This window comes from Olea europaea, unplaced genomic scaffold, assembly GCF_002742605.1.
Source record: "Olea europaea var. sylvestris unplaced genomic scaffold, O_europaea_v1 scaffold69, whole genome shotgun sequence".
NCBI lineage: Eukaryota > Viridiplantae > Streptophyta > Magnoliopsida > Lamiales > Oleaceae > Olea > Olea europaea.
Genome location: NW_019265290.1, coordinates 853,006 through 872,859, shown reverse-complemented (window position 1 = coordinate 872,859; position 19,854 = coordinate 853,006). Strand labels below are relative to the sequence as shown.

Here is a 19,854-nt window from a genome sequence, read left to right as displayed (position 1 = left end):
ATTTGAATTACTTAGGAGTTTATGTTTATGGTTAGATACGCTTTCAATAATTTTAATTTAAACGTTACAATTATTTGTTTATTGAAGAATTTTATATAGTTCCGCATTTTTTTTAATTAAAGAAAAATGAGTTTTCGTAACGTTCCCGTGTTTATGCTTAATAAAAAAAAATTGGGGCGTTACAATAACAATCAAAATTGCCAAGAATTCCTTACTTGGCATTCAAGATTCTGCTTTACAATGTTTCTCTTAGTTCTAAACTCAAAGATGACAACTAAAAATGAGCGTTGCGTCCACTGATGATAAGAAGAAAAAAAAGGAAAGATCTGGAGAAAATAGTGAAAATGATCGATAATACTGATCATTATTTCTAGATTAAGTAAAGGTTTTAATACACATCTCAAATGAAAAAAAAAATTGAAACAAAAACGAACAATGTAACGAACTTAAAAGAACAATGTATGTTGCAAGTATGAAACTGTGCCAGAAAGTGCTCAAAGGGTTATAACTATCCTCGGAGGCGAACCAAAAAATTTCTAGGCTTCAACGGCCTTTTGGGTCTTCGGTGTCTTGTTCATTTTTCTTACTTGCTTTCTTAGTCGAATCACCTGCATTTTTTTCTTCAGTCTCAGGTTCAATCCTACCGAAAACAGGATTTGGTTGAGCCATGACCTGACCGCACTTCAGCCCTCCACATTTTGTATCATTCTGTAACAAATGATGATGATAAATCATGAGCCCTATACGTACACTCGTGTGTGAGCATCTGCATCTGAGAGAGAGAGAGAGAGAGAGAGAGAGAGAGAGAGAGAGAACAACCCAAGAAACAGCGTTGGACTGGTCTTCGGAATAACCAAGCAGAGTGTATATTCTCAAACATAAGCTTGGAGTGACTGGGGACAAAGCAATTGCTATGATCCTTAATGCTTCCAATACAATCACTAGATCCTATTGGAAGAACAGAAGGCTATTTTCAGTGCAGAAACAAAAAATAAAGAAATTCTAGTTAACACGTTCCGAATTTTAATGAGAAAGGAGCACACTCAAAAACAAACAAACAAACATACATACATACATACATACATATACATATACATATACATATACATATACATACTCACACACACACAAGTGTATGTACCAACAACCCACCATCATGCAATGCATATTTACTCGTGACGCGTGTAGCTGCAATGAAAGATACAAGTGGAGTATAAAGAAGAAACCTTTGCAGCAGTTTCGAAGGCTTCTAGGCTTCAACGGCCTTTTGGGTCTTCGGTGTCTTGTTCATTTTTCTTACTTGCTTTCTTAGTCGAATCACCTGCATTTTTTTCTTCAGTCTCAGGTTCAATCCTACCGAAAACAGGATTTGGTTGAGCCATGACCTGACCGCACTTCAGCCCTCCACATTTTGTATCATTCTGTAACAAATGATGATGATAAATCATGAGCCCTATACGTACACTCGTGTGTGAGCATCTGCATCTGAGAGAGAGAGAGAGAGAGAGAGAACAACCCAAGAAACAGCGTTGGACTGGTCTTCGGAATAACCAAGCAGAGTGTATATTCTCAAACATAAGCTTGGAGTGACTGGGGACAAAGCAATTGCTATGATCCTTAATGCTTCCAATACAATCACTAGATCCTATTGGAAGAACAGAAGGCTATTTTCAGTGCAGAAACAAAAAATAAAGAAATTCTAGTTAACACGTTCCGAATTTTAATGAGAAAGGAGCACACTCAAAAACAAACAAACAAACAAACATACATACATACATATACATATACATATACATACTCACACACACACAAGTGTATGTACCAACAACCCACCATCATGCAATGCATATTTACTCGTGACGCGTATAGCTGCAATGAAAGATACAAGTGGAGTATAAAGAAGAAACCTTTGCGGCAGTTTCGAAGGCAGAACCCCCTTGCTTAAAAAGAGACCATCGCGCTTGTCCATCGATATACACATTGCCGGCATTACTGATCTCTAGAACTGCTTCACAAGCTGATGACAGCTCTAGGTTTTCATAATGTTGTCTGGCTTTCTCGACGTACCATAAAAGGAGTCAAAATTATGCAGAAACCTAGTATTGAATTTTAGGAGAAGAAAATGATAGGGTTCATAACGAACTAGTTCACGTGCCCCATCCCAATCAAAGAAGAAAGAAGATTTTATATGCAAACTTTACCAGTTTCTCCACAGTATTCTTCAATGCATTTCCTTCTGCTGCAATAGCTGAATCAATAGCCAAAGTTGATTGACAACTCTTTTCAAAAGCCCAAGTGTACGGTTAAGTAAATTTCCTGTGATAAAGCTAAAGTTATACTCCAGATGATGAAAAATCTGATAGTGTTTGCTGACATTTAAATAAGGCTTCCAGCATGTGGAAATAATATACTTTATAGATCAATTTAAGTTTTCATCCCGATATTATCGTTCCATTCTGCTAAGCCTGCAAATAAAGCTCAATTAGTTTGCATTCATTCAAACTGAATGGACCAAACACGAATATGGGAATATCCCTTGTTTGTTCACTATGTTATAAACACATTACTTATTCCAAAGTACTTGTCTCATTTAATAGGTTAGCTAAATACAAAGAATACCCCACAAAATTTGCCTCGGTTCATCAAATGCAGCTATAGTAGAACTTTCAAAACACATCATGAGTTCCAGAATCTAAACAAAAATGAATCAGAAATGCAGTTGGGTATATAAAATAGAGGGGAAAGAATACCAATCGTGTTCGTGAGATGTGCATTAATAATATTGATAAAACGGTCCTCTGAGTAGTCCCCATCACTACCAAATTTCACCTCCTTGAGAAAGAAGTATCTGACTGCATCAGAGCCAAATCTGTGCACCAAGACAGTCGGCTCAAGTGTATTTCCCAATGACTTCCCTTTTTTAAGCCATCCTAACAAATGAAAAGCATTGCTGTATTAAAGCAAACTAGACATGAGAAAATAGTAAATGCATGCATAATGAACTATATTTTACACTGACAGAAAATCGATAGAAATTGTATTTGAAATGATCTTTTGAGTTTTAAGGTAAAAGATGAAAAGTTAACTTAGATACCTTTGTCAAGAATCCATGGCCAAAAACCATCTTTGGGAGGCTTAGTCCAGCTGACATGAGCATGAAATCGTAATATATCCTGCACATGTTCGTAAAACAGATTTACTGCCTCCAACGAAATTGTATGTGTAAATAGGAAGTGAACTCTTCTACTTTTCTAGTCAATTAGGAAAAGGAGAATGTCTCCTTCATCAATGAAAAGGAAAAGATAGAAAATATGGGCACAGTTAACTGTCTAAAGTCCTTGAAATGAAACTCATAATACTGAACGCTGCACTTCAATGGAAGAGACAAAAAGCGAGGGATAAGAGGGTAAAATTGTTGAACAACTGCATCGCAAATTAGGCTCTGTCCAGACCTTAAAGACCATTTACTGAGGCTTCATTCAAGATTAAATAAGCTTTCTCTAAAAGGGCCTCAGCACAACCTAGAACAACAATTTAAGGTCATGTTTTGAGCTCCAACTATTGACTTTTATTTGGAACTATTAATGACTGAAAATGAATTTATATCATACAGTTATGGCTAGGTTAATCTGTTGACATTTGAATCCTAATTCACCAGCTTGTTTCCCTAGAATCTGAGAAAAGAAAATATAAACAATGACAACAGTGTCTAAAAACTTAGTAGTATTAATACCTTGCCAATCAAGTGTAGAGACGCGGGCCAACCAGAAGAAATGGCAGTTTGTAAATTAGGCTGCTCCTTATCATCCAATAGAGCAGATATATAACTGCTTGACAGGATAAGAAAGTAAAGAATAAAAATGATGGGTTAAATTGATTGCTAAAACAAGAACAGAGAAAAGAATCTGATTATAATATTTGAATATAATAAAATTAGTCATGATCCTACACTGTGTTAGAATAGTTACTAGATAATGAATGCAAAAGTTGTTTTTTTTTTTTTTTTTTAAAATTTTTTTTCCAAACTGGCCTACTAGATAAGATTAAGATTACGGCATATACAATGAGTTAGGAGGAGTCAAGGAATTGATATATTACCCCAACAAAGCATCAAACCATAGTACCATACGTAAATAGTTTGTTTATCATCATTAGGCACTGCAATGCCCCAGTCTAATGATGCTCGTGAGATGGAGAAATTTCTCAGGCCACTTTTGACCCAACCTTGCACCTGCGGAAGTTCATGCAGAAAGAAAGAGAAGCTACAAAAACATCTTGTAAAGACATGATCACAGATTTTACTAAATTCTAAAAAGAAAATAGAATAGAACTTTCAGTGGAATGGTGCAGAACAGAACCTCTTGAAACAGAAAGTGTTGTTGTCTAACCTCGTTCAAACAAAAAGAAGGCTGAACAAAATCTAGGTTTTCTGTTAAAGTATCTTCCAACCGTTTTTGATACTTTGATAGGGCAAAGAAGTTATTGTCTTCTTTCCTTTGAACACATGGCTTCAGGTGCATGGAACAGCAATTATTTTCCAGCAATTCTTTTTCATCCTACAAGTTTCATAATGACAAGATTACAGGATTTAAGCAGCTAAAAAAGGGGAAACAGTACAATTCTAAGTGTATAGATATGCATCCAGTGAACGTCTAGGAAACTGAATTCAAGCACACATCACCATGTATATAAGGTACATGCTCATATTCTTTATTCGATTGGTCACTCAAAGCGCAACAGTGTTCCTTGTGTATAACATACTCCAATTCAACCCATAGATCATGCATGGCTTCTGTTTACCCATGGAAACATTACAGCGCTTATAAGTTGATTATCACCTTATAAGGTTAGCCAAACATGCTGTTTCCCTTGGTAAACAGAAATAATGCATAATCTCACTTTATAATCCTCGCCCAAACATGCTCACGTGATAAAAGTAGACCTGCCTGCCTCAAAACTAATAATGAAAGCTGGAGATGTAATCATTATCTTTAGATATCAGCGCATTCTGCTTGTCAATCAGAAAGTAACATCTATATACTATGTGGTCTTCTCAGTTCCTTTCACCTCTTCTCCCAGACCTTTCCCTACTCAGGTTTCTCCTATATGTCTAACAAAACTATATAATCGTCATTCAGATTTACAGCAGTCATAGAGAAATTGAAAACGTGACCAACTCTTAATAACAAAAAGAGAAAGGGACAAAAGAAAGAGGCAAAATAGAGTACAGTGAGGACTGAGATTCAAACAATCATACTAACCTAAATTGAGTTGTCACATCTTATCACTTGATATCACAAACCAATTAATTATACCTTATCCACAGGTAAATTATCCAATTAGTAGTCTAAAAAATAAGTTCATTTATTGGAGACTCAGAATCACATGAAATCAAATGATAACCTTTTCAAGAGACTTTTGAGTAAGCATGTTGCATAAAATCTCTTATTGCATACCACTCACACGCAGAAAACTTTATTCTTTCAGCCATCTTTATAGGCAGCTTGGACAGCTATACAAAACAACAGGAAAAAAACTGCAGTTGCTGGTTTAAACACTAGATGTTATATCTTGTGTTCCTCACAATTGACACAGTATAATCCCTCGTAATCAGCCCGATAGATATCACCATTGGCTAGTACCTTAGAATAGAATTCCTTCACTAGGGTTTCATGTTTTGAGTCAGTTGTCCGAATGAACTTGTCATAAGCAATGTCTAACTGCCACAATGAACGAGTTAAAGATAAGTAATCCAAACAAGATACCATCATAAGAGTACAAATTTTCACAACAATTGAATGCATGGAGGCATATACATCTCTCCAGAGTGGCTTGTAAGCTTGTGAAACAGAATCACAGTGCTTGCTTGGGCTGGAATCATTGGCAGCTGCTGCGCTAGCAATCTTTTCTCGATGCTCATCTGTGCCAGTTATAAATATAACCTTCTTCCCGAGAAGTCTCTGCCATTATAAAAAAGAGTCGTACAAAATAGCCCATGTAAGATTCATTCAGCCATGTCAATAAAGAACCACCCAGCAATTAAAATTTTCAATTTATACTTGAATTATGCTCAAAATAGAACACAAATTCACAGCTGTATTACCTGAAAACGCGCAATGGCATCAGCGGCTATGGTGGTGTAGGCACTGCCCATGTGAGGCGGGGCATTTACATAATAAAGAGGAGTGGTGAGTGTTGGGAATTGATTTAAACATGCACAGCGGAATTTAACAGATTTCAATTCCCATTCAGGATTCAGCTTTGTATTTAGATAAAAACTGTGATGAGAAATATACCTTTTGTGTGATTTGCAAACTCTTTCGCGTTATTCCTTTCCAGCAGCTTGAATCTGCCTCCCACAGCTGTCCAATTGTGCAGCCTCCAATGAAATCCACACAGAGAGAAAACAGCAACTGCTAGGGTTTCTTTCTTGTGCTAGCAAGAATAATGAATGACTTAATGGACCTCAAACCCTAGCTGCATATATATATAAACCCAAATGGACCCGGCCCGGTCCGGTCCAATATTTAATTAATCCAATTAATCAAACCCGGTCCGTGAATTAATTAATCTAATTAATTAATTCGGGATTATAAATAAGAAAATCAATTAATTAATTTATCCAACGATTGTTAAATTAATCAATTAACAATTTGCAGTCTTCCAATTCTCTTTTGTGTGCGACCCATTAGGTTCCCGACCACGATGCCTAACGTCGTGAAATATTATTTTGATCTAATCAAAATCGATAAATTAATACACCCTTTTAATTTATCGTCAATTCACATTCGCCGTCCCTGATTGACATCTAGCAATGTGTCAGGGCAATACATGTGACGGGAAATGTCACGTGGTATGACAAAACCAAAATCGTTCGTTTTTCATGGAACTATTATCCCTTCGTCAATACGATCCGATCAATTACGAGATATGGAATTGTGTCAATCTCGATCATCGATCATATCTTTCATTCCACTATTAAGTCAATATAAATCGAAAACTCCTTTTCGACTTATGAGTACACCTTGGCCAAGGATTTCATCATCGACTTAATTGAATGAAACGCAGATCATCTCCTACTATCTAAGAGTGACGAATCCTTTATTGATCAATCACAACCTTCATACGATTCTTGACGTACCCGAACGATGTCGTATTAGCGGCCCTTTTCAGAGCAACATCCAACACCGCCAAAGTATGACTGTCCTCATATAGGGTACTATGACGACCTCAAGTCAAAGGATCAATCCCACTACCGAACGTTAGAGATTAGCCACTGACACTCAGATAGTTATCCATGTGGAATCTCTTAGCGGGTCTCCAATGTTTTGTTCTACAACAAAATATCCACATGTTCATTTAAGTGTCGCCACACTTTAGCTCGTGAGATCAGCTACTTACTTCATAAGTAAGAAATGCCACACGTGATGGTCTAACTGTATTAACGATATCCGTATCTCGTTATTACTTACGACCATGGTTTATTCAAGATCCAATTATATGTAATTTGTATCTCACAATCACAACTCCTTGTGATCAACAGATTACCTAAAAATCGGGTCTTCGGATTCTATTATTTAATATTATTTATTACAAAATTAATTTAAATAATAGATCTCGCCAAAATCAAATGCATTAAATATATTAAAAGCGTTTACAACCTAAATCGATTGGATCTAGGGCATAACACTTACAGTGAGGACAAATGCCTCTGCATTTGAATTATTGATATTTATACCGGCATCAATATCTCTAGTCGTAGCATTGCAGCTGCAATAGCAAACTCCTTTCGAGAAAGAAGAAGTCAAGAGCAATTTCTTGCAAAAATACTTTTGGTTTCTGAAATGGACTCTTTGGGATTGTATTTTACTATAGAAACGAGACGATAATAAGAACCAGAGGCTGTTTTTCATAGAGTATTGAACTCTACATGCCTTGTTCTTCGAACAAGGTACCAAAGCCTGTCACAACTTGGAAGATTAAGTCTGTGTTACAGGCCAGCTCATAAAGACCTTAATTCTTTAGCTGGTTCTCAGCAGACTGTGTTGGTTTATGGGTGGAGAGGAACCAAGTATAAAGATCAAGGATAATGAACTAGTTTTGAGCAGCAGTACCTTACAAGTTTGTCCATTGGCTATAGAGAATGCCAGAAAAAGTTCTTGAGTTATACTAACAAGATCAAAGAAAGTTAAAATTTCGACTTGTTTGGTTAACCAATAAGAAAAGTGATTTTACGAATGACGATTATTTTTTTGTTTGATTCCTGGGAAAAAAATGAATGAAAATGTGAACTCAAGGTGCTAATTGCTGCCATTGTGTTCCTCATATTTGTAAAACCTTCCACTTATTTTTATCAAGGCCATGTTTGATATCACAAAATTTTCCATGGAAAATGGAAACCGTATTCTATTTCCGACTTTTGACTTGTTTGATAGCCAAAATTTTCTAGGTAATTAGTTTTCCACCTTTGCCCCACTCGTGCACCAATTCCTTGTTTTTGGGGAATTCATTTTCCCATGGGGTAGGTGATTTTTTGTTTTTCACTTTTATTTTTATTTTTATTTTTTTATTTTTGACAATGGAAACAAATTCTATGAACAATTGTAAAAGAAGATATTCCTTGAGATTTTTTTTTTTTGTTGCAATGAAAATAAATTTTATCTCTTTAATTGAAAATTTTCATCTAAAACAAAGTCAAACGAACACCAAAAAAGACTTTTATTTCACATTTTTTACGTGAAAACTTATACCAATCAAACACAATAATTGACAATTTTCAGTAAATCAATTTCTAGTCAATTCTCTTGAATTCCTTTTTTTTCTATCCAAATTTCATTTTTGCAATAAAACGATCCCTAAAATTACAGAAATAGTACCCAATAACTGCAATCTGATGTGTTATTTTGTCAGTAAATTACAAGAATATTGAATAAACTAGCAAATAGACTATTAAAGAGAAAATACATAAAAATTTAACATATAAAATCCTATCTTTCCCATCATTGCACTAAAACATTTTCATAAATAAAACTACATTATTCCCAGAAATCTGATAATAAAATCCTTAGAAACTATATCTATTTCACCAAAAAATGATTCTTTACAAGTGGTCTGTACTCTGTGGAACAGATTAAGTGACAGATGAAAATTTGCTCAGTTCGAGAGTGAAGTGCCAAATACCGCAAGAGCCTTTTGGATTATAACTTATAATTGGTTATCAGCTTCGCATATCCAGAACTGTTTTATGTGTTTTCTTGGGGGTCTTTAGCGGACTATGGGCCGTTAAGTAATTCTGGATTCAATCTGTACTGTCCAAAGTAGGAGTTGAGCAATGTGGAAATTATAAGGATTAAATGTTATTAATATCTTAATTTATAATTAAGAGATACAGCTGAGTCACAATTTTTGAACAGTGTATTGACGAGAAATGTGTGATTATAAATAAAAAAAAGTTTTGAATTTATATGTAATATTATTTTATTGAAGAATTTGTGATTGAAATGATGTCAAATCATTGTTTAAGAATATAATTTTTTTTAAACGTGGCTTAAACATGCCCACAATTTTTTTCTTTCAAAAATCAGATATAATTAAAATTTTAAATATTAATAATAATTATAAAATTAAACTAATCCATTCCGCCCTTCTAACCCCAATTCAATTTCTTCCAAATCCCTAAAAACTATTTCCACTTCCTCCTCCCTCTTTCCATCTTCTATCGTCTTACTCTCTCTACCATCCCCAATCACTTGCGACGTTGTTGTCCCTCTCTAGTTCGAAAACGTTGCTCTCCTCCCTCATTGACTTTGTAGATTCGCATTATCGTTGTGAGACAGTACAAAGTAGCCTCGCACCACCGCTCATCTTTGCCAACAATGCCGCTCTCTTCCCTCGAAGTGGCATCACACCTGTGCGCAGATCTCCCGTCATTTGTCGACAACGTAAGGGCCACAGCTCAAAACTAGTGAAGGGACGCGCCGTTGTATAGCTATGGTTTGTGATTTTATCATTCTGTGGATGAGCAACCGTCAAGGTCTATGATTTGTTCTTTGTGGTCTATTTTGATTGCTCGCATGAATGATTTTGAGATAATTTTGGCGGTGGTTTTTTGGCGTGCAGGATAGCGATCACGCCAGATTATGTTGGTTTTTGTTAGTTGTTGGAGTGTTTGTGGTGATTTCCATGGTTTGGTAATGTTGGGGTGGTTTTATTGACAATGCTGTTGGTAGACCCAATGCTACTAGTGGTGGATCTAGCAATGGCACTAGTCGTGGTCGTGGTGATGGTGTGATGGTTATGGTAGTGGGCAGGAAGGGATGATGTGGCATGGGTGGAGTGAGGTAATTGCCATTGTGACCAATAAATTTGTTTATTTATGTAAAATAAATAATATATGATCTAAAAAATGTGGTGGTAACTTACATTTTATTAAGTTGAGACTGATAAATAACTTGTAACCAATTAGTTTGATATTTTATAACCTTGAAATAAGTTATAACTTGTAAAATTAGTGATGTGTAACTAATAAATAATATGTGATCTATTAATTTGATAAATTTGTGATCAATGATTAAATTTTGACCTATAAACTTTTTTATTTGTGATCGTGAAATAATTTGTCCTATAAAATTTTAATTTTCGATAAAAAATAATTTGTAACCAAATAATTCAATAAATTGTGACTAAATTGTATATAATTGCGACATTAACATATTTAATTAATAAAATATAAGTTTAAATTAATTATTTATTGATAAAGTTTAATAATGTCCGAATTTTTTATTATTTTTATTTTTACTTTGGTTTTAAACCTTAATTTTTAGTTTTGAAATGGGTCATAATTAATCTATTAGATATGAAATATTCCCATGGAGCATTCTTGTGCTTGCTGCTTATTAAAATAACTTTTTTCCCTTAAAAAAATTAAGTTTAAACTCCTGACAATCATTCTTTCAAAATTCTTTTTTTTTTTATACTTATTTTTAATTACACATTTTCGTAATAAAATATTTTTCACATAAATTCAAATTTATTTATACTTTTTAACCATGCGTTTTTCAAAAAAATTATTATTCAAAAATTTATTTTCCTAAAAAATGGTTGCCAAACGGGGGCTAAAGTTTAACACTAAATTTAAACAAATTTTGATAAAATTAAATAACATTAAAAATAATATCAACTTTATTTTTCGTTGAAACCACTCATGGTGGTGTATTTTAGCCCTTGTTTGATATCCATCATAAAGAATTATTTTTATTATTATTATTTTTTTTTTTTGAAAAAATGAGTTTTGGAATACTCATTTTTTGAAGAATACTTGGTTAAAAAATAAAGAAAAGTTTTAAGTTTACATGTAAAATATTTTATTAAAAATGATTGAAAATGAGTTTTTTCTTAAAAATAATAATAATAATAATTTTAGAGAACGGTGACAAACATGTGCTAATTTATAAATAGTAAAAGCAGTACAAAATTTGGACGGAAACTAGGGCTCGTTTGTCCCATTATTCAATGAAAATGAGTTTTGAAGCAGTAAATTTTTGGAGAATTAGCTAAAAGGTTGGAAAAAAATTTAAACTTACTTGTAAAATATTTTATTGTGAAAATGTATGATTAGAAATGAATTTGAGAAAAAATAATTTTAAAATAATGATGACAAACAGGGCTAAATTTGACTTTCGACTAACCCTTAGCCCTTGTTTGATATCTATTTTTTTTAATATACATTTTTCTCTTTCTTCTTTTCAGCCACACAATCTCCAATAAAATAATATTACACGCAAATAAAAAAATTTCATTATTTTTTAACTACACATTTTTTATCAATTTACTATTTTAAAATGCATTCTAACCTCAAAAATGGACCTCATACATGCCCTTAATATAATAAAAGTGAGCTTCTCGTAAGTGGGGGGTGTAAAGTAAGGAAAAAACTAAAACTAAACCTAAACCTAAACTTGTGAGGCCTTATCCCAAATTGAGTGATCATACTTCATGTCATATATCTTGACTCTGGATCCTCTATAATCGTTAACTGAGGTAGATTGCTATGACGATTTTTTTATTATTATTTTTAAATAAAGCTGTTTGTACAACTTAAAATCATAGAAAACATCACTAATGATGCGATGACAACATTGCATCAGTTGATTTAAATTTATTTTGTCTCTAACATCTGATGAATGATTGCCAGCTAGCTGGCACAATTTGTCAAAATTTTTTATACATATGACATTTTTCATTATTTCATTCTCAAACAAAGAATGTCCAAATCTTCCTCATATGGATCTAGATTGAAAGTCTTTTCCACATGATTTCTATTTCTTTTCGTACACACTAAGTTTGAAAATTAACTTAATAATTAAATTCATTTAATTAATGAGTCATCAAAATTCATTGTACAAAATAATTTATAAATTATTTAAATTATAAACAAATAGAAATGGATAATGAATAATGAATAAATTAAGAGCATGTTTGAGCGCCCCCTCCCCCTTATTTTGTCTAAAATTCATTTTGGAATAGTATTTCGACAGAAAATGTGTAGTTAAAAAATAAGAAAAAAATTTTGAGTTTGTGAGTGAACTCAAATTTTGGTATGAGTGGTGACTAGTAATGGATAAATGAGGTTGGCTACATCATATTTTTAGCATTGACAAATTTTCAGCCCTTGGGGCGTATTTGATTGGCTTTTTTTTTTTTTTGTGAGAAATGTTCCTTTTTCACCCAAGTTTTTATTTTAGAAGTGTTTGATTGACATTTTTTTCATTAAAAATATTTTTTAAAAATTGGTTAAGTGACTATATTTTCCTAAAAAATAAGATAAACATTTTTTTCTTTAGGAAGGGATAAGTTATTAATTTTCAAGCAATTCACACACACTCTTTGTCATCTACATCCACCTCTCTCATCTATCAACCAATAAACGATAGACGAGTCTAATATTTTCTAGGATCAAAATTAAACTAATCAAACACATCTAATTAATAATTTTCATTTAGATATGTTCTAAACAATTCAATTCTTAGAACTTATTTTCTTTCCATGCAAATTTCGTGCTTGCAATTAAATAAAATTTTGAACAAAAAATGTTGATTTTTTTTTTTTTCAAAATGGCCTCAATGGTAACATTTCTCTAGTTCTTGGGAGTCCAGCTACACGAGTACAAATTATGGGGCAAATTTCAAAATAGTAACATTTCAAGGGGCAAAAATACTATAATCTCCAAAGAACAAAAAACCAGAGATTGGAGAAAAAACAGTATTACTACTTTTTGTCATTATCCACAACACTTCCAAGTCACTTTCTCTTCCTCTAATCCCCTCTTCGCTGTTTTCTTGAAGCATTTTTTGCAAAGATCAAGGAAAAGATTGAAATTCTACAAGCATGGCAACAGTCATGGCTATAATAGGGCCAATGTCGGTCAAATCACAATGTTCAATGAAGAGTTCAAGAATGAATTCAGAGCTCAAGTTTATTACATCCCAATTGAGTGGCATCGGAATTTCAGCAACCCATTTGCATATACAAACTCCCAGACCAATCTAAGCTCCTTTCATGCCTTCTCTCCAACCTGTTGCTCGTAATTTCCTTGCCCCTATGTATGTTTTTATGTTTGTAATAATTTGCAGCATGGATAATCATAAATTTTGGGTCAAGAATCCTTGCTTGAATTTGTGAATTTCAAGATCTTTTGATTAGTTAAATCACTTTGCTTTCCAAAACTATAAAATCTATATTTTCTTGTTCTTCAATTATCCTAATCCCGACCACAATGGAATATGGATTATTATCATTATCCACAATTTAGATGCCTTATTTTGTGAGTTTTCATGCCAAAATGGTGATTTTAGAACCTTTTCATTTTTATTTATTTATTTTTATTTTATTTTTTTTGGTATTTTCACATAGGAATTTCACCATATTTTCTTGACATCATTCTTTTTCCCAAATGCTAGACAAATAATTTGATGTTAAAAATAGAAGTTATAGGGAGTCTTAGGTTTGAATTCCACATTCATGCCACTCCCTCCATTCCTTTTGATATCCTATGGGTCGAGTTACCTCACATAGTTGATCCACAACCTGTACATTCCAACATTTTCCATTAGCACATAATAGGCTTAACCCGAACTACAAGTGACAATGAATATCACAGATTAGATCCTTCTCAATGTCTATCTCAAAAAGATTACTACGACAAATTGATCGTGCAACCAGCAAGTACATATAGAACTCACAGTACTATAAACTTGTTAAAGATATATAGTAGCTCTATTAGAGGAATATTACATCTAGCTATACCCAAAACTTATTTTCCAATATTAATTCAAATATTTCTTATCTCTCGAATACTTATGGAACATATTTGAACCTTACTTCATATCATTATATTCGCAGTTGTGTTCTATTTTTCAGATGGTTAAACATAATTGCCCGGCTAGTGAATACAAATATGAATGTTGGTCAAAATCGTTTTCCTTTCCTACTTGAATCCTTCAACTTTAAATCAGCTCATTTCCTAGACATGTTCCATCAAATCGAATCAATCATAGTCATCAGTAACATGCTAAAGTAGCAACACTAAAACAAAATATCAAGAAACGATCAAAAGTTATAAGAGTATATACGAGTTTATATAAACCTTAGGGTTTCACACAATAAGGACGGGGGATCTATTCATTTATTTATCCAATATTAGTCGTAAAAGCACAAGTAGTATGAAGCTCGTACTACAATATTTTCTCCTTTTCTTAGGGCGTATATCATATTCTTTATAAACAAATAACACCATACAGATTCTAGTTCAAATATTCCCCTGATACTTAACTTGAGTTCTCCTTATATTTATTTCTCTAGGTAATTCAAATCGAGAACTCGATCGGCTACAAAATAGGTTAATGGATAAAAAAATTCATTTCGATTACTTGTTTTAATCTCATCTGAATATCTTATCAAGGCGACCAAATTATGTACAAAACATCATCACTTTGTTTCATCTCAACACACCTAAAGTGTCTAAGGCGATTGTTTGTGTGAATAAGCTAACTTCAACCTTGCATGGGCATGCAAATTATTATCCTGTAATCCCAACGACAGATTACACATGAATGCAAAAATGTTCATCTATGGACACACAAAAACTCAATCAAAAGTTTTATGTACTCTAAGTATCATATTCTACTCAATTCTAGAAATTTCATATTATGAACAAGTATATCTCTAAACATATTCTAAGTATGACTACATATCATCATTTATGTAGATATATTGTAAGGACACTTTCTTTGCTAATATTTCTGACAAAAATACCATCAAGTTTTCGGTTCAATCTTGATATTTGAGATCCTCAATACATGAAATAACTACATAAATGTCACGATTCTCATGTCCTCAATTAGTCTCATTAAATGCCCAATATGTCTATACCAAACAATTTCTTTAGTTGTCAAGATATATATTACAAGATTTATTTCTTGCTACTCCATATAGTAAGATTGCACAGGTCTAATAACTATTTGTGCTTGACTAACTTTCATCATTAATCGATATTTCCATTTGTATTTCAATCACAAGTTATTCCTTCAACAACAGATAGAATAACTGGTAGCAACATCCTACAGGTATCCCAACATCCTTTCTAAGGATAACAATGATACCTACTGACTATATCCATGGCATGACAAATGTTAGGATAGGTATATATCATAGCATATTTTTATGTTTTAACTCCTAATTGTAGTAAATATGGTTCTCTGGATTTTTTTGTGCACTTATGGAGTTTTTGGACATATATGAAGACTTACGATCGCCTTCCAATAAAGAGTACCAATAGTGTAGCAATTTCACATTTAAAAATATTTTAAAGTCTTTATAAAAAAAAAAAAAAAACACTTTTGTGACAGAGTAAGAAGACTAGAATAATTTTTTTTATATACAAAATGTACAATTTGCTAATCCCATGTCCTTCATCTTAAAGATTGAGGATAACGATTTGAAAATGGTATCAATACACTCATTCTGAAACTTAGCCTGTATAATGTCATCAACTTTAAAATTAGAAGTACAATCTACCATTAGACCTTTACATAAATATAGTGATTTTCATCCACATAATGAAATTTTATATGAGATTTAAACCTTGTTAAAACTCAAGTACCGCTATAAAGATGACTGCATTAGGTTACAAGTATAACTATAAAGTTACTACAATACTATAAAAGCCTTCAATATGAAACCTAAAAATTGATTCATGTAGATCTCTTCAATTAATTCTCAATTGAAAATGAAAATACAGTCTCTAAATCTATTTGGTGTAATCAAAACTTAAAGACCCATTCATGGCTAATATTGGCGTATAGAATTGAATCTCACTGCTAAGAAAAAAATGTTTATCTATTCAATATGCTCATATTGAGTATAACATCTCTCTGAAAATTAGTTTATCTATCATAAACTCATTAGTCTTCCACTTAATTTTTAAGAACTTAAATTTTCTCAATAAACATAATGTCTAATTAGAACTTTCACCACAACTCAAATTAGATTGGAATTCTGTACTCCATATATACTTCCATCACTTTTCTCAAAATTCTCTACTGATTTTCTGAACGAAGAATAATTGAAATTAAATAGCTTTTAGCTCCTACTTGGAACCAATAACTATTGAAATTAGATAATTCTTTGATACCTTCCACTCGGATAGATAGCTCCCACTCAAAAACTGATTACTCCCGCTTGAATCAAAAGTTTAAACCAACTCTTGCATATTCAAAAAACTAATTCATCAATATACATAATATTAATTTCAATAATATTCTCCAAAATTTTCTTCTTTTGTTAGGAAAAAAATGTCAAATGTCACATTTTGTGATCCAACATCCATCTAAAATCTCACTTAAATACCTTTTTGGACTGTCATGCATATCTCAAAGATACCTTTCATCCTTAATTAGCCATGCTCCCAAACTCATTATTATAAATTATATAGTCGATTATGAGTATAAGATGACCCACAATTGGTTATCTACGTATCCAAAACTTATATATTATGAAGGTACTAACATTGAGAAAACTCCATTAAGTAACAAGTTGCAGTTAACCAATCACGTAAATTGAACTGTATTATCTGAAGCCTAATCACATTCAGCGATATTCTGTTCTTTCTATCCAATAGACCATATAATTATTGTTGATTAAAGAAAAATCAATCTAATAAAAAACTCTCTTTTATTACTTTGATCATTGAGCTCTCGTTATAGAGATTCACGCTCTCAAATTATTCTAAAAGTCTTCACTTTCATAATTTGATTTTCTACTCCACTTTTAAAAAAGTCTAAATTAATACAATATCTTCAACTTAAGAAAATCAGGAGCACGAGTGAAATGTGTGGATCCATGTATAGATGTAACGAAAAATGAAGTTCCATCTCTATCTTTCTTAATCATAGCCTACAAAGAAATTCGGATGAATTTAATCTATGGAAGTTTAACTTTTTCAGTTTTGAATGGTTTTCTCAACTCAAAACCTCAAACCATTGCACAAATATCCAGAACCATAATAAATATTACTAGTGTGAGTATGAGCAGAACTACCATGAATAATTTCAAGTAAGAGACCATTCTTAGAAGAATTTCAAATAACAGGTTTTAGTTTATTTAAAACTTAAAATTTGAAATCTTATACAAACTAGAACGTTGCTGCACAAGTATGTGCTCGAGACTTAACAACATCAAGTCGCATGTCTTTTAACTCATACAGTAGCAAGTGTCAATAGAGAAAATTGATTCTTCAATCGTAAGTCACAATGACCTTCAGAGTTATCATATATTGAGAAGAGACTAGTTTGAATTAACTATTCATTTAAAAATAATGTGACAAACAAAAATGTTAACACTATATTGACCATCAACCACATCACATTTGAGAAAAAAGATCATCTATAATAGAACTTAAAAATTCAAATGCTCAAGTATTAGAATCAATCTTTTTTTGTACTTGACAAGGTTCTAATCTTTATTCCCTAGAGTAGCATGACAAATATCAAGTCTTCCATCACGTGATTGATGCTTTCTAAAACATTATATTCTTCTAGTACACTCAAAATTTTATCATATCAAATGTTATTGCATTTAGCTTATCACCTTTATTAAGGTCAGCAAATATAGACTTTGATGCCATGATCTATTAGATTTTAGATACTTTTTATTTTATTATTGCCCATTTATGCACATATACCATTTTTCATTAATGCAAATTAATGTATACGATAGTTCAATGTTAGGCACGGAATGGAAAGTTCACTATGTTCTCAATCATCGTTCGCAATTCTATTGATTCACTATCATAAATTTAATTTCATAAAGCAAAATTCCATGAATTCTAAGCAATTAATTCTTCCAACTTGAGAACTCCCACGTGGTTAATGAATCAAATAGTTTTAGGTAAAAAAAAATTTCTAAATCTTCCAATCATTGAATTATCACTCAACTGACAATCAATATGTCTAAGTAATAATCTCACAAATTCTATTGATCTTGGCATTCATAACAATTCATAAATTAATAGATATCATGCAATTCAATAAGGTAATTCCATAATGTGCAATTAAAGTATAAACATGCACACTTACTCAATTGTGACATATACCATGCTACCACAAATTAATTCCAGAAAATAATTTCAATTATAATCAAAGAAAAAAACTCATGGCATTTAAGTTTTATTATTCAAATTCTCAACCTCATTTTAATATGTGTTGCAATATAATTCCAACAAATGGGAAGTGACGTCAAAATTCTCATATTCTGCTTGTCACAAAAAATTGTTCCAAAAATATTTACGTATCCTATTAGGTCATGTTCCAAATTCATTATTAATTTTAATAAGCATGTAGCTTTTCAACAAGTTCCACAGCCTTTGTTTTCTAGCATTCCCTCTAGCGATGCTATAAGTGTCCATAGATCCAGCTATATATGATCAAGTACAAAAATTTGAAACAAATTATAATGGATCATATAACCTAATCAAAGACCCACAACTCATAAATGTATATAAAACATGGTATTTTAAATACTTTTGGAAGATTTTTCATTTAAAAAAAAAATGAGAGCACTTTGAAAGATAACTCCCACTAGACAAATACCATTTAATAACTATTCTTGATTTCATAAAAAAATATTAGAATTAAATCAAGTTTAAAAATATTTCTAGTGCTTCTTTTAAATTTATTTTAAGCTTTAGATCAATATGCAATTTTAAGAGTTGCAATTGGGTCATGCACGTGTCCTCACATGCGGATCAATCTACAATTGTTTTTTAAATTAATAAAAAAAATGGGTGGTGCGTCAGCACCGTCATGCAGTCCTCGAAATTTTTTTAATGGTCATCCTGATTAATTTCGATATTCTAAGTTATGTGTGGTCAAATTTTACAAAATTAATTCTTAAGGCTACATTTGGGCCATCAATAGATCTTTTTGAATGTGAAAATGGTAAAAAGTTATTGTTCATCGTCTTTAATTTCATGCAAAATTTTCAGAGTTTTGACCGAAATTTCGGAGGCCATAACTTCTCCATTCAAGGCTAAGATTAATGATCTTTATATCGTTAGAAAGGTCTTGAGAAAATCTATTCAGCCATACCAAATGGAAAGCATGAAACTAAGTATAAAAGAAGATATCATGTGATGAATTTTCGAATTTTATCAATTTTCATACTAAAAATTAGATTTTCATCCAAATTTCGAGAGGTCAAAACATTTTCATTTCAAGTCCAAAATTTAAGTTCTTTATATGTGTGGAAAGCACATTGAAATACCTTTCTAACCATAATAATCTTATCACATAATTATTA

The 19,854-nt window shown here is 32.1% G+C and overlaps 1 pseudogene; it reads right to left on the bottom strand.

Moving 5' to 3' along the window:
* Positions 1 to 543: 543 nt before the first annotated feature.
* LOC111390546 lies at positions 544 to 18,181 on the bottom strand (annotated as a pseudogene).
* Between the last annotated feature and the right edge of the window lie 1,673 nt (positions 18,182 to 19,854).